General features: G+C 39.8%; 1 protein-coding gene across 30 annotated transcripts in view; it reads left to right on the top strand.

Annotated features, from left to right (window-relative positions):
• The window catches only part of NRXN3 (neurexin 3), a 1697203-nt gene that overhangs the window by 488373 nt on the left and 1193345 nt on the right, over positions 1-15485 (top strand). The gene's annotated exons all lie outside the window — the stretch shown is intronic.

Here is a 15485-nt window from a genome sequence, read left to right as displayed (position 1 = left end):
TTGGAAGTAGGTGTCCTACGTTTTCATTCCCGCTTAAGCTGGTTGCATGACTTGGGGTTTGTCACTTTAGTATTGTATTGGTCCGTTTTCATGCTGCTGATAAAGACATACCCAAGACTGGGTAATTTATAAAGAAAAGAGTTTTAATTGATTCACAGTTCCACACATCTGGGGAGGTCTCACAATCATGGCAGAAGGCAAGGAGGAGCAAGTCACATCTTACATGGTGGCAGGGAAGAAAAACTTGTGCAGAGGAACTCCTCTTTAATAAAACCATCAGATCTTATGAGACTTATTCACTATCATGAGAACAGCATGGGAAAGACCTGACCCCATGATTCAATTACCTCCCACTGGCTTCCTCCCACTGGCTCCCTCCCACAACATGTGGGAATTGTGGGAGCTACAATTCAAGATGAAATTTGGGTGGGGACACAGCCAAACCATATCAAGTACCCTGTGGTTCTGTTTCCTCATCTAACAAATGGAAGCTCTTATCCCATAAATGGCTGTGTTTATAAATTAAATGCAATCACACAGGTGAAAGGCCATTGAAATCACAAGGAACTAGATGAGTGTAAAGTTTGATTTTGTGATTTTGACCTGGCAAATAGGAAAGCTCTAGCTAAAAGTGGCTCAATCTGTTGTTGTGTGCCCTGTCTAAAATATAACACATGTATTATTTTACCTTCACTAAGCCTGGTGTTCCCAAGGGTCTCATTATTTGAGATGAAAGAAAATTCTTATAATGTAACATTAAGGCTCAGAAGACTGGTTTTTTCCTTTTCTTCTTCTTCTTCCCTGAGAGCTAGCAGCTGTGAAAAAACAGTGGGACTTTGCCATTACTTGTTTATTACCATTGCAGCTGATGTATTGAGACCTCTGTCTGAGAGCAAAGGAGCTTCAGCCAAGTGTAAGTTCAACCTCTAAGGTCAATTGTTGAGGCAAAAAGAATCAGACTTAATTTGGTAGAGCTCTTTCAGAACACTGTGGCATCAAAGCAGTGCACTGCACATTTTGTTTAAGCTAAGCTTGATTGCCTAAGATATCTATACCATCTCCCGGGGGACATTACTTGAGAAGCGAACAGTGTTCCTTCTTGTAGATAACAATCCCTTGTGACATCTTATGAGTCTCCTCTCAGGGCATATGTTTTATTCTTATTATGGTTATTTGAAATTTATTGGGCATCATTTGTGTATGAGATGGCACTGTCCATGCATTCATTCATGCCACTGCCCTGTGAGCCTTGTCCAGGCAGGAATTGTGTCTGTTAGGCATGGCACACAGTAGATGTATAATAAGGATCTGTTTGTCTATTTATCTGATGATCATTGGGTACCTTTTTTTGTGCTGTAACTAAATTTGGTGGCTCTTTTTAAGCCATGATCTCCATGCTCTGAGGCTTTGTCTTGTAGGAAGGGAGATGAGATCAGTGAGTGAATAAGTATAGCATAGGAGAGCATGTGTTCAGTGGCACATACTAAATGCTCTAATTGAGTAGAGGAAACATAAATTTTAGGTGGAAGTCAATTTTAGAGAAGGAGTGACATTTGAGGCAGGCGTTGTTGTAATAAATCATGTGCAAATTGAGAGGAAGGAGTAGAAAAGAGAGACATAATAAAGGAGGGGAAATCCAATTATAGCTTTGTATTGTTCTCAGCCTGTAGGACGAAATAAGAGGAGCACCCAAAGAGTGCTATTATCTCTCTGCAGGATGTTACCTAGGCTTCTGCTGGCTTCAGAGATTTCATCGTCATTTCTGATGGAATTATGGTAGGCATAGAGCCCTTCCTCCCTGGGATTTACTCCTATTTGGATAGAATAAAGGTGTAGACTATGCACTGTCTAATTAACCCTGAAAGACTCTTAAACACTGTTAAACCACACTACATTGGAATTGCACTCTCATCAGAAAAAGATTGCAACATTCTTGTTACCAAGGACATGGCTCAGGAATGAATGAGGCATTGGTTGCTGTGGAGTGCTCATTCAGTTTTGTAGTGCAACAGTCCTGAGCATGGAGTTTCTCCAGGATAGGATTTAGGTCTGGCCTTTAGGATTAATTTTCTCCTACACACAATTGTATTGAGCTACCTCTCCATTATATACTTAGAGACAATGGAGCAATTTCCCAACCACGAATCTTCTATTAATCAGGAAGGATGCCCTGAAAATTTTGAAACAAGTCTCATAAAAACACAAAGATGTCTCTGATGACTTTATCCATGTGGAAAGTAAAGAAAATAAAATACACACACACATATACACAGACACACACACACACACACACACACACACACACACACATTTTTGCTGCCCAGATAGAGAGCAGAAAGCTTCAAAAGTCTGTCAGAATTATTCTGAATAGCTTAAAAGGTAAAAGCAGTTCTGAAAAACAGTGTCGATAATAGAAATAACTATAATCAGTGATGTCAATATATCCTTATCTTAGCTAGCAGCACAAATGTGCATTTAAATTCAGACCAAGTTATAAAAAGGAAAGTTCAAAACACTAATGGAAATGATAGGCAAAGCTAGAACTTGATAAACTCCTGCCCTGTCTGTTTTCCCTGTACAGCGTGATAGTCTTTCTAAGGGACTCGGAAGTCTTCTTATTTGTCTGAGTACTTTGAATGATCGCTTTGAGTCTAACGTAGTGCTGGCGTATTATGTCTTTGCATTTAATAATTACACTTCACTTTTCTGTGGGCAGGTTTATGGAGATACTTCTCTTGTTCTTGGTATTTGTTTTTGATAAATCAGTAAACAGCAAAGGCTATGTTAGGATTCAGCTACCTGATAAACCCCATTCACCCACTTAAACCATAGAACAGTCTCTAATTATTTCACAATCTCTTCTTCCCCTTCCTTTTCCTCTTGCTGCCTTTAAAAAAAAATCTCTCGCCATTTGTGGCTTTCAGTTGTCCTAAATGAAACAAGGTGATTTTATGTGTAATTTTCTTCAAATTAGGGACATGGTGAAGGGCCTATGCAATTTCTGCTCCAGATCATCAATATTTGTTTGTGTGTGGCACAAAATAGGTTTTGTCTTTGGGACTGTAGTTACTTCACACCTAAAGGCTAAGTTCTGGCTCCATGATTGTGCCAAAGGGACTGGATATTACTTGTGTGCGCACTTCCTAACTTCATAACAGTGTAAAAGCCACAACAAAGCATCCACATTGTCGTCAAACTATGATAGTTCTCTACACACCTTCGTTATCAATATAAGATTTGCGTCCACTTAAATATTACGAAGTCAGCATCTTGTTTCTTTTCATGTTTTCACATTTTAGTGTGTCTGTCTCATGTTTGTTATTGTTGTGTCCCCAGCTCCTAGAAGGGTTCTTGGCACTTAGTGGCTCTCAGTCAATATTTGCTGAGTGAAATCACATGATTGTACATTAATAAATATCTTTCCTAAATGAATGTTTTTAGGTACTATTGACCACTTGACCTTCCTGGGATGACTAAAGAACATCTTGACATGGCAGTGGTTGAATCTTTCAAGAATCTTCTCTCCCTCCCCCTGAGCTATCAGATATGAGAGAAAGATTATATTAAAAGCCTCAGCAAGGCTAAGAGGAATGATTGGAAGTTCCTCTATGAAAAATGGGTTAGAAAAGGCTGTGAGGGAGACATCATAGTATAATGAAAAGAATACTGGGCTTCAGATCAGAAAATCTGCTTAAGAATGCTAGCTTTATCACTGGCTACATAATAAGACCACTGATCTTACTCCAGTCTCAGTTTTCTAACCCATAACAAGGAGATAATAAAACTTCTGTTACATTCTTAAGAAAAAAAATGAAATGATATACATAAAAGTGAAATCATACTGCATTACAAAATACAATGTTTTTGCTTATAATAATTATTAAGGATTATATATTGCATTGTATAAAATAGTTTACAAATAGAAATATAAGTGTAAGTGAATATCCATTAACACATGGCATCTCTATATTTCTCATATTAGCAAATCATTGTCAGGAAAAAAAAACCCATATTCTGAGGTTTGCCCTACATAAATTCTCTCATAATGCAAAAATAGGGATAACTCATGCCGCCTGCCCTCAATGATTACTTTGTTTTTTGCCCTTGATCATTTATTTGACACTATGTTTTCCTTTATTAAAATGTGAATTCCATGAGAACAGAGGTCTTATTTGCTTACAAATATTTCCCCAGCACCTAGAATGGACCCTGACGTTAAAAAAAATGCACTCAATAAGTATGTCTGGAATAAATAAATAAATGAATGTGCTAACCTCATGGAGCTCTGAAATCTGGTGGAGTTTAGATGTGCAATGTGTAAGTCCTGACTGCTATTAAAAAGTATCATAGGCTGAGTGGCTTATAAACAACAGAAATTTATTTCTCACTGTTCTGGAGGCTGGAAGTCCAAGAACAATGTGCCAGCCTGGTCAGGTTCTGGTGAGGGCCCTCTTCTGGGTTGCAAACTGCTGTTTTCTTATTGTGTTCTCACATGGAAAAAAGAGGATAAGAGTTCTCTAGGGTCCCTTTTATAAGGTCACCAATCCCACTCATGAGGGACCTTCATGACCTGACTACCTCCCAGAGGCCCCACCCCCTAAAACTGTCACATTGTGGGTTAGAATTTCCATAAATGAACTTTGGAGAACACAAACATTCAGTGCATAGCAAACAATATATCCCCCAAACCTATAATATGCCAAGGACTGTGCTAAAATATAAATATGAGTCAAACATGGTTCCTGCTTTAGAGGAACTCACATTAGTGGGGAGAGGCAGACACACACATAATTGCAATAAATAGCAGTTAATGCACAACATGAGGCATTCTTAGTTACAATGTGGCTGCTGAGGAGAAGGACCTAATACATCCTGGGGTTCAGGGAGCATCCCAAGGTGAGGTGCTTGAAGCCAAGTAGAAGGGAGCATGGAAGCATGGGGAAAGAGGTGCTCCAGGATGAGGGGCAGGGTGAGCAAAGGCATGGAGGTAGAGCACGTTCTGGTGTCGGTGAAGAACTTACAAACAGCTTGCTAATTTCAAGGCCCAAATTATAAGACTGGGAGCTTTGGACTGGTAGCTGCGGTTAGGTAGGGACCATTTCATAGAGGCCTTTATTTCATGCTATACTCTTGGACTTTGTTCTCTAGGTAACGGGGGAGCCATTGAAGGACCTTAAGCAGCAGAACATGGTCAGATTGGCATCTTACCCATCAGGCCTTCATTCTTTGTTGAGTAATGTTAATTCATCTACCACTTTCCCCTGATGTATGTTTTTGTCCTAGGAGGTTGAAGATCAGGGATAGAAACGGTGGTCCCTCGGCCGGGTGCGGTGGCTTACGCCTGTAATCCCAGCACTTTGGGAGGCCGAGGCGGATGGATCACGAGGTCAGGAGGTTGATACCATCCTGGCTGACACGGTGAAACCCCATCTCTACTAAAAATACAAAAACAAAATTAGCCGGGCGTGGTGACGGGCGCCTGTAGTCCCAGCTACTCGAGAGGCTGAGGCAGGAGAATGGCGTGAACCCGGGAGGCGCACCTTGCAGTGAGCTGAGATCATGCCATTGCACTCCAGCCTGGGCGACAGAGCGAGACTCCGTCTCAAAAGCAAACAAACAAACAAACAGAAACAAAAAAAAGAAAAGGTGGTCCCTGAGCTTCCGGCATTGGATTGGCGCCTGCCTCTCTGAATTTTAAAATTTCTGCAGAAAACTGCTTCCTTCTGACTCCCATTTCAGTTTCCAAAGACCCTCCCTGAGAGGACATGTATTTTTCTTTTCCTCTGTCCTTGGCATTACCGAGCTGTTTAATGACAAATGAAATACAGGAAGGTCAAGCCAAGACTGAGTTACATGAGCAGGGTCCCCATCAGGCTACTCAAGCCCATCACAGTTTCCTCCCACGTGTTGGACCTTCTGTGTAGTTTGATTTGGTTATTTCCACACCGTCCTCCTTTCTCCTCAATCTGACACTCCTCCATTTCCCCACGTGGAGAAGCGAAAGTGCCACTGAGACCTCTGGGACAGACTGGACTCTCTCTCTTTTCTCATGGCATCTCTAATGGGAAGGAAGGAAAAGCAGGAGAATTGGGAGAATAGAATACATATTTAAAGGAAAAAGGATTGGATAGAACATCATTGTGCACATTACATTCCACATCCCTTTGTGATTATTAGGCATTTAAAACCGAATGGAGTTTTGCAGCCAGAGATAGTCTCTGAACAGATGATTAATGGCTTAATCTGTAATAACTTTACATTTTATAGAACACTGATAGGCGTCCACATCTGGTGAGCCAAGCTATTTAAGGCTGTGTTAATTCTGTTAATTGCTATACGTTTATTTGAATTGCTGGCACCTGCGGGCTTTGGGATAATGTGTTTGTTGTTGCTTTTTTTCTTCTTTAAAAAAAATACTCATTTTATTTTACCCTGTCTTGCTTGCTATCTCTTGTTGCTGTCTCTCATGCTATCACTTAATTTCTTCTCTGGATTTTCTTTTGGGTTGTCCTTTTCTTCCTTACTCATTGTCCTCCCTCCTCCCCATCTCTGTTCCCTTTTTCTCTAATTTGTTTGTTTCCCAAGCTGTTGTTTTGGTATCCTTCCTGATTTCTCAGGTGGTGATAAATGTCTCTGTCCATAAGCAGGTGAATTTAGGTCATAGCATTGGGCCTAAATATTCCTTTTTTCTATCATGAAGACTACTGTGCAGCATAGGGCTAGTAAAGCCCAAGTGAGGCTTTTAGAGTCAACATGAGACATGAGAAGAGGGTGGGCTTCAGAAGCACAAGCCCAGGGTTTAAGTCTTGCCTAGACTCATTCCTTGCCAGTTGCATGGCTTTTAGCAAGCCACTCGACTGCTCTGAGCCTCGGTTTCTTCATCTATAAAGAGAGAGACTGATACTGATTTCAAGTATTTTTATGTAGGGGGCAAATGGGATTAGCCAAATGGAGGTGTTTTATAAAATACAAAACACTATGCAAATGTTAATGAAGTTGTTATTTATGTTATCAATTGAAACAAAATCAATTAGTTCAGGCCATACTTACTGCTCTTCACCATTTCTGCAATTAAAAACCTGCAGAAGTTAGGAGAGTCCAATGTAGTTTAATTAAAAAGGCCTGCTACCGGGTTCAGTTCTAATGTTAATTAGAAAATTATAAAACTTCTCTGGATATCCTTGTCTTGATCTGTAAAATGAGGATAGTAATCCCTGCTAATCCAAATGCACACTACTGTAGAGACCTTCTTGTAAATGTAGCAGAGAAACACACATTATTGTTCATTAGATTTTGGGTAGCAAGGTAAGTTTTACTCCATTAAGGAAGATGTACAGAAAATCACTCTGTGGGTTTGGAGATAAGAGCGTCTTGACAGAATGGGAGAACCAATGCAAAAAGGTGACCAGAAGAAATAAGAGTTGAGCAAGGTGGAAAGAAGTGAAGATGCAAATCAGAGGAAATGGAGGAACGAGGCAGAAGAAGAAAAGAAAAAGCAATTACTGCATCTCAGGAGCTACCTATTGGCTTGTCATGGGCTGAGTGATGTCCTCTGCAAATTCATATGTTAAAGTTCTAACTTTAGTTTGTGACTATTTTTGAAGATAGGGCCTTTTAAGAAGTAATTGAGATCAAATGAGGTCATACGGACAGGCCCTCAACCAATATGATTGGTGTCCTTATAAGAAGAAGTGATAAGGACATGGATATATAGAGGAAAGGCCATGTGAAGACAGAGGGAGAAGATAGCCATCTACAAGCTAAGGACAGAGGCTTCAGAAGAAACCGACCTTGCTGACACCTTGAACTTGGACTTCCAGCCTCCTGGAGTGTGAGAAAATAAGTTTCAGTAGTTTAAGTCACCCAGTCTGTGGTATTTTGTTATGGCAGCTCTAGTAAATTATAGAGCTTTTTTATGGGTTGACCATAAAAAAATTGGCCATTTTTGGCTGGGCATGGTAGTTCATGCCCATAACTTTAGCACTTTAGGAGGCTGAGGTGGGAGGATTGCTTGAGTCCAGGAGTTGGAGACCAGCCTGGTAAACTTAAGGAGACTGTGTGTCTACAAAAAACATAAAAAAATTTAGCTGGGCATGATGGCACATGCCTGTGGTCCCAGGTATTTTGGAGGGAGGTGGGAGGATCACTTGGACCCGGGAGGTTGAGGCTGCAGTGAGCCAAGATGATGCCACTGCACTCCAGTCTGGGCGACAGAGCGAGACTGTCTCAGAAAACAAAACTGCCATTTTTTTGTGTGTGAGGACAAAAAAAAAAAAAAAAAGTCAAATATTGGCAATGTCGGGTGATTCAATTTCAGAACAAAATTTTTGTAAAGAGGATAAATTGAATCTTCTGGAAAAGAGATGACTTTCTGGATTACAAGGAATTGCAGTGGGCAGGAAAGAGAGAAAGAGAAATTGGCAATGTCAGTCGATTAGAGATTCCCATTCCCCTGGCTGTGGTTGTTTTCTTTATAGGTGGACTCCTAATGCAGTTTGGACCCATAATATACAGAGGCACAGAGGAAGAAGGAGCGAAACCCTCAGCTACTGGGGACAGGGATACATTTGAGGCTTATTTCAGTAGGAACCAGGTGTGAGCATTTAGCCAAGGGTGGCTGTAAAAAAGTGGTATTGGCCTAAGGAAGAGTGAGGAGCACTGAGGTCTCAAAGATCTTTGGTGTTTCAGTGCTATGACAGACAGAGAGTAGTTCTTCAGTTAGTGCCACAATAAAATTACTAAAGAAGGATTTGCTGCTTACAGTTGATGGGTTGTTGATGAAGAAGTATATATATATATATATATATATATATATATATATATATATTTGGCAACTGGGTATTCATTCTGCCTTCATCTGATACATGTTTCTTGATTTTTATTCCCTTCATTCTCAATCCATCCCAGTGGCACCTGCTACACTCCCAGCTCCGTTAGTGAGCATGTGATCCCTCAATCAATTAGGGACTCTATTCACCTGGTCATGGTTGCTTTCTTCATAGGTGAGCTCCTAAACCAATTTGGATCCATAACATACAGGCTCAGGAGTTTTGTCTATATGTTGTAGGGAAAAAGCTCTCTCCTGCTTTGAGCTAGAACTTGGAGTGCTGTTAAACTAAGCTTCTGGCCACTATCTTGCCACCACAGCGAACAAAAACAAAGCCAGGATGGAGAAAATCAGAGCCAAAAGATAGGAAGAAACTAGGCCTTAGTGACACTTTTGAAGGCCCTGGATTAAACAGTTTTCAAATTAGACTACCCCTTAATTTCCACTCATGATTGAGTTAAGTACCTCTGTTGCCTAAACCTGTTGTGGCTCTATTTTCTATCGTTTGCAGCAGGAAGCCCTAGGTGATGTAGCAGAATTCCTCATGTTCCTATTTTACTCCTGTTTTTTGCTGACAAAAAGATAAGTCCTTGGACAGGAAAAGACAGACAAAAGTAGGAAATGTAATACTGGAGGATCTTAGAAATCAGATAATTTGCTCTGTATTAATTCAAATTTCCTGCCTCAGATGAATGCTATCCCAGGATACAGAGAGAATTTGTAAATACAATTTTTGAAACCTAGTTGGTGGTTTTTGAGGAACGCTAGTGAATAAAGAAGGTTCCTAAAGACTAGACAATTGAAAAATGTAGATAACGCACACAATGAACTTATGAGTTGAACTGAAATCTGGGTAACATTTTGGAGTGCAATATTAACAGAATGTATGAGCCCACAGCAGAGAAGCGAGTGATCAATATAACTGTCATCACTAATTAAGAGCACTAAGAAAAAGCTATATCGTATCAACCAAATTCACATACTCATTCAGTAGTATCACCGATGATTCAGAAAAGTACTATGGACCTCATCTAGCTAAACAGCAGCAAAGTTTTTGAAGACACATTTTGTGATATTCTCATTAATAAGATGAGCAATAGGGTTTAGATGCAAGAGCTATCAAGCTATTAAAATACCAATGGGCCCTGATTAAGTGGATTTTTTTGGCCTATATGAAAGTTTTTGTAAGATGGCACAAAGCTCTGTCTTATATTAAGGACTTGAAGAGACATAAGAGAACATGGCTTGTTAACTTTGTGGATGGCAGGGAAGGAAAATGATAGAAATTGTGCATCTATGTTATCTGAGGTTGAATTAATAGAGGTCTGACCTGTGCAACAAAGGAGGTAACAGTTCTGCAGTGTAATATATTGGTTAAGAAAGCAGGCTCTGGAGTTAGAGTTTCTGGCTGCAAAGCCTAACTCTACTTCCAGTAGCTGTATGATGCTGGGTAACATACCTAACCTTCTGTTACTTATTAAATGGGAACAATAATTATACCTACTTGATAGGGCTGTTGTATTGAGATCATGCATGTATAATAGCTGACATGTAGAAAATGTTCAGCAAATTTTATTTATAATTATTATCATCATTGTGGTCACTATGTGCTAGTATAATTACTGGAAAGGGAAAATAAGCTTTTTTTTTTTTTTTCTGAGACAGTGTCTTGCTCTGTCGCTTAGGCTGGAGTGCAGTGCGATCTCGACTCACTGCAACCTCCACCTCCCAGGTTCAAGCAATTCTCATGCCTCAGTCTCCGAAGTAGCTGGGATTACAGGCATGTGCCACCATACCTAGCTAATGTTTGTATTTTTAGTAGAGAAGGGGTTTCACCATATTGGCCAGGCTCATCTCAAACTCCTTCAAGCGATCCACCCACCTCGGCCTCCCAAAGTGCTGGGATTACAGGCATGAGCCACTGTGCCAGGCCCAGAATAAGCTTTTAACATGATAACTAATTGACAGATTAGAATATCTTTAGAGCTGAGCTGAAAAAAAAAAAAAAAAAAAAACTAAGGCTTTCAGGATCCTAACAACATAAGAAGGCTTAACTGATAGAACCAGGGTCATTTAACCTGAGAAAGTGAAGATGCCTGTGCCCAAGGTTTGAGAGTTGTCTTCATACATGAAGGACTGTCCTAAGAAAGTGGAATAAAATGTGGCCCATATATCCATCAGAAGTGAAACTAAGTCTAGTGAGTGGAAGCTGGGTACTTAACATAAGGAAGAACTTTCAGTGAGAGCTGTCCAAAACTGCCTTCGAAGTAATGAGTTCTCCAACACTCAAGGCATTCAAGTAGAGACTGGGCAATCATTTTGCTGAGCTTATCGAGGGGATTCTGGAATCACATAAGTGGTTTTGATTTTAGAGATAGATCTATAGATAGATTGATTTTATATGATAGATCTATAGTTCTACGATGAATGACCTATCTGCAAAGAAAGAATAAGGCTAACTGATTAGCTCAGGTTCATCATGTGGAAGACTTTCCTCATTAATCTCCAGATCAGTTGGCTTTACATGTCCCACAAACATTTATTGGGTTGCCCTTGTGGTAGGAGTTGAGGTTCCCAGCCACTACCATCACCTATTACTCACTTACAATAATTTATCTTTACTCAGCCCTTTACTTGATCATCTCGAAAACCATTACAACCACAGCAATTATAATCATAGCAGCAACAATAAAGACTAGCAATTATTGAACACTTAATGTGAACACATGTGAAGTGTGTGTCCACATGGTGCTATGTAATTCAAACTTATTTGCTACTTATTCCCTAATTTAGTTCTCACAAAAAAACTTACGAGTTGGATTCTATGATCATTACTAACTTGAATTTAAAGAGAGCGAGTGTCTTTCCCACTTACATCATTCTAAGTGTTGGAGTTGAGATGTAAATACTGTCAACATCCTGATTTTGCTGCCCTTTCTACCAACTCAGTCATAAGAGTTAGTGACGAAGAAAAGGAAGCTCCTCTGGAAAAGGTTGGTGATTCTGTGTTTAAACTTACTGTAAGGAATTGTCTCTCACTACCACTTAGAGTCTCTACTTCATAGGAAAGGTCATTTAATCAGGCAAAAATGTTCTGTTGGGAGACTAGATACAATTACCGATGTCTTTCACCTTGCCATTGATTGTTCTGAGAGGAAGGCAGTTTTTGCTTGATTTCCCACTTTGAGCAAATTGATATTGCTCGACCTGCTAATGGAGGAATGATTTTCATTATGGAACCAGAGAGGGAAGATGCTACTGTTAGTATAAATGCCAAGCAGTGCAATAGTTTCGTCTTGAGATGGGCAGCACATCGTTTCTTTTTGTTCCAGCCTAATATTTTCCATAAAGTTGGAGCTATTTGCCTTTTATGCCTTCAAAACACCCAAATGAGGAGGAGCTACTATTTAGACTTATTATGAATTTTCAGTCTGATTTTGGGAATCACTTATTTAGTTTTGCATTTTTTTTTTTTGCTCATCAAGATAAATTCAGTGGAACTCATTGCTTTCTAAAAATGTCACTTATTTACAGCAAATGTAATCTACCACAACATTCCTACTGAGACAAAATCTCTTGTGTCTTTGAAAGCCTCAAAGGAGATTAAAAAAACACTAGTCCTTGTACACATATACCTACAGGGATAAAGCAATCATTGAACTAATTAATCAGCTTATGTTTTCAAAAATTGTTTTGCAAATGCAGAAACGACTATTCCATTAGTGTTACGGTGCTTTTGTAACCTTGTGTTCTGTTCCTCATGTGGAGAGTGTGCCACAAATAGTTCCTGCATAGATTTCAAGAGAGATACAAGGACACATTTTTCACTTCATGAATCAGTGAAGATGCAGCTTAAGGCAGCAACATTGCACACCGATTATCAACCAACAAAATTCTCCTCCTTCCTTCTCCCTCAGCTTTTCCCTCACCACCCAATATCAGCAGATGTTCTATCTCATACTTTGTAGGGAAAACAGACATTGTTCAGGTAATGCTTGCTAAGCTTCTCTCTCTCCACCTTAAGACTTACCTTCAAAGATTCTCATTGCTACCTTCTTCCCCCCATCTTACAGAATGAACTTTCCCCTCCTCTTTTGCGTCTTTTGAGATTTAGCCCCTTTAAAGATTCCCTCTCTTAATCTTCGATTGCCCCTTTTCCTCTGCTCCATCCCTTCAGCTAGAGACATACTCAAAATCACTTCTTTGATAATGTCTCCTGCTCAATTTACACCTTAGCTCATTCCTCACTTTCAATGAAAAACTTCTTGGGAGGATGGTACATACTTCTGATGTCCCCTACCTCATGGTTACTCTTTAACCCTCTACATTTGCATGTCAGACTCTAAACTCTAGTATCCTTAGCACTTTAGTGGAATTGTTTTCTTGTTTTACCTTGCTTAAGTTAGAAGTACTTTATTATATGCTCCTATAGCTCTCAGTTCGAAACTTCAATGCATTGCAATTGTTATTATAGTCCTCATCACATTGCACTTTAATATGCACTGTGTTCATATGTTTCCTCAATAGTCTGAGCTTCTAAAACACAAGAACAAGGATTTATGTAGATTGCACATTCCCTTTGAAGTTAAACATAGGTCCTGATGCATGAATAGATGGGAAATACTCTTCAATAAATTAATAAGTATTTGTGAACATCAGTGATAGAATTATTGTTCCAAAGTTCCAATTTCTGCTTATATTCATTTTGTCAACAGCATGCCACTCATTTACTTATTCATGAATGCAGTAAATATTCATGGAATGCCTACTCTGTTATAAAATCTGTTCAAAGAATGGGAGTGTGTGGTGAATGACAGCATGTATAAAGTCTATGAGCCTGTGGAATTCACATTAAGGTTGAAGGAGACTAAGAATAAGTGCAAAACAGGTAATTAAGATACTTTCAGATAATGATAAGTGGCATGAAGGAAATGAAAGAGAATAATGGGTGTATTAGTCTGTTCTCACACTGCTAATAAAGATATACCTGAGACTGGGTAATTTATAAAGGAAACAGGTTTCACTGACTCACAATTCAGCATGGCTGGGGAGGCCTCAGGAAACTTACAATCATGGTGGAAGGGGAAGCAAACATGTCCTTCTTCACATGGCAGCAGCAAGGAGAAGTGTCAAGCAAAAAGGGGAAGAGCCCCTTATAAAACCATCAGATCTTGTGAGAACTTACTCAGTATCACGAGAACAGCATAAGAGTAACTGCCTTCATGATTCAATTACCTCCCACCGGGTTCCTCTCATGACATGTGGGGATTATGGGAACTACAATTCAAGATGAGATTTGGGTTGGGACACAGCCAAACTGAATCAGTGAGATAGTGAGTGGGTCTCCAGTAGCCTGAGTGGTCAGGGCAGGACTCTTTGAGGATGCAATAATTGAGACCTGAGATGAAAGAAGGACTCAGTCACACACACAAAACCTTGGAGAGAGGCCATTTCCAATCAGAGGAAGCTACTAGGACAAAAAGGACCTAAAGCAAGGAAAGCTTGGCACATTCAAGCAAAGTCCAGGAGGCGATGGTGGCCATGGCTCAGTGAGAGAGGTGGTGAGAGGAAAGAAATATCTAGGGCTGGATATGTTGCTTTTCTGAAAAGATCCAGGGTAGGCAATGTGAATTTATCAAGCTTATCTCTACCTCAGAGTCTTCATCTTCCTTTTATACCATATCTACATTGATTTTCTCTTTCCGTTTAACCTCAAAAGTGAGGTGTCCCTCTATCTTTGTAAGCTCACGTGTTACCTGTGCTCAGCATCTCCTTCTCTCACTTTCAACTCCTGAAGTACTCAGTTATTCTTATTCTTTCTTGCAGTATATATCTATATATTTTTTCTTTTAAAAATTGTGGTAAAAAAACACATATCCCGAAATCTACTCCCTTAACACAATTTTAAGTGCATGCTACAGTATTTTTGACTATATTCACATGGTTATGCACAGATCTCTAGAACTTTTTTCTTGCACTTTTGATATTTGCCTATTTGTTTCTTTTTCTCAGAGTTAAAGTTAAAAACAAGTGTTAGTCTATCCTTTCATAAAACCCATCTCTTGACCTGTACTTTATTAAGCTCAGGAAGATAAAAAATGTCTCTTTCCAGGAGATGGTATGGAAAAAGGCAAAACAAAATGGTTATAAGGTTTGAAAAAGGAAAGATAAGAAAAGCAGCATTGGATGACCCATAACTTCTAGAAGCCAGGATGGGTGCAGTGTGCTAGATGTGAGAAGGATGGGGCATGGTTATGTAGAATTCAATAGGTTTAGAACAGCTCATACTGTCATTACCTATTCACCCGAGTTAGAAACCTCAAAGTGAGATGTGATCTTTCTTTCTCATTCCCCTTCTTCCTTTTTGCCCTCATTTAATCAAACACAAAATTCCCTTGGCAATTCCCTGTATATTTCTCACTCATCTCTGTCCTGTGCTTCCTGGTCCCTTCACTGCTGCCTCTCCCTCTGCCCCATAGTACTTTGCCTATCATGGTGTCACGATGAGTCTTTCCACCTCTGTTCTCTCTGCTTTCTCTCCATGCTGCATTCTGCCCCATTTTGCTCTTTGTGCCATTTTTTGGAAACATCCAGTGCCCACCAGAGCATGTCTTCTTCAGCCTCCCACTCAAGGCCTTCTGCAGTTTGTCTTCAACTT

The sequence above is a fragment of the Nomascus leucogenys genome, chromosome 22a (assembly GCF_006542625.1).
Source record: "Nomascus leucogenys isolate Asia chromosome 22a, Asia_NLE_v1, whole genome shotgun sequence".
Classification (NCBI taxonomy): domain Eukaryota; kingdom Metazoa; phylum Chordata; class Mammalia; order Primates; family Hylobatidae; genus Nomascus; species Nomascus leucogenys.
Note: the sequence above shows the minus strand (reverse complement) of the source record. Positions and strands in the feature narration are given on the sequence as shown.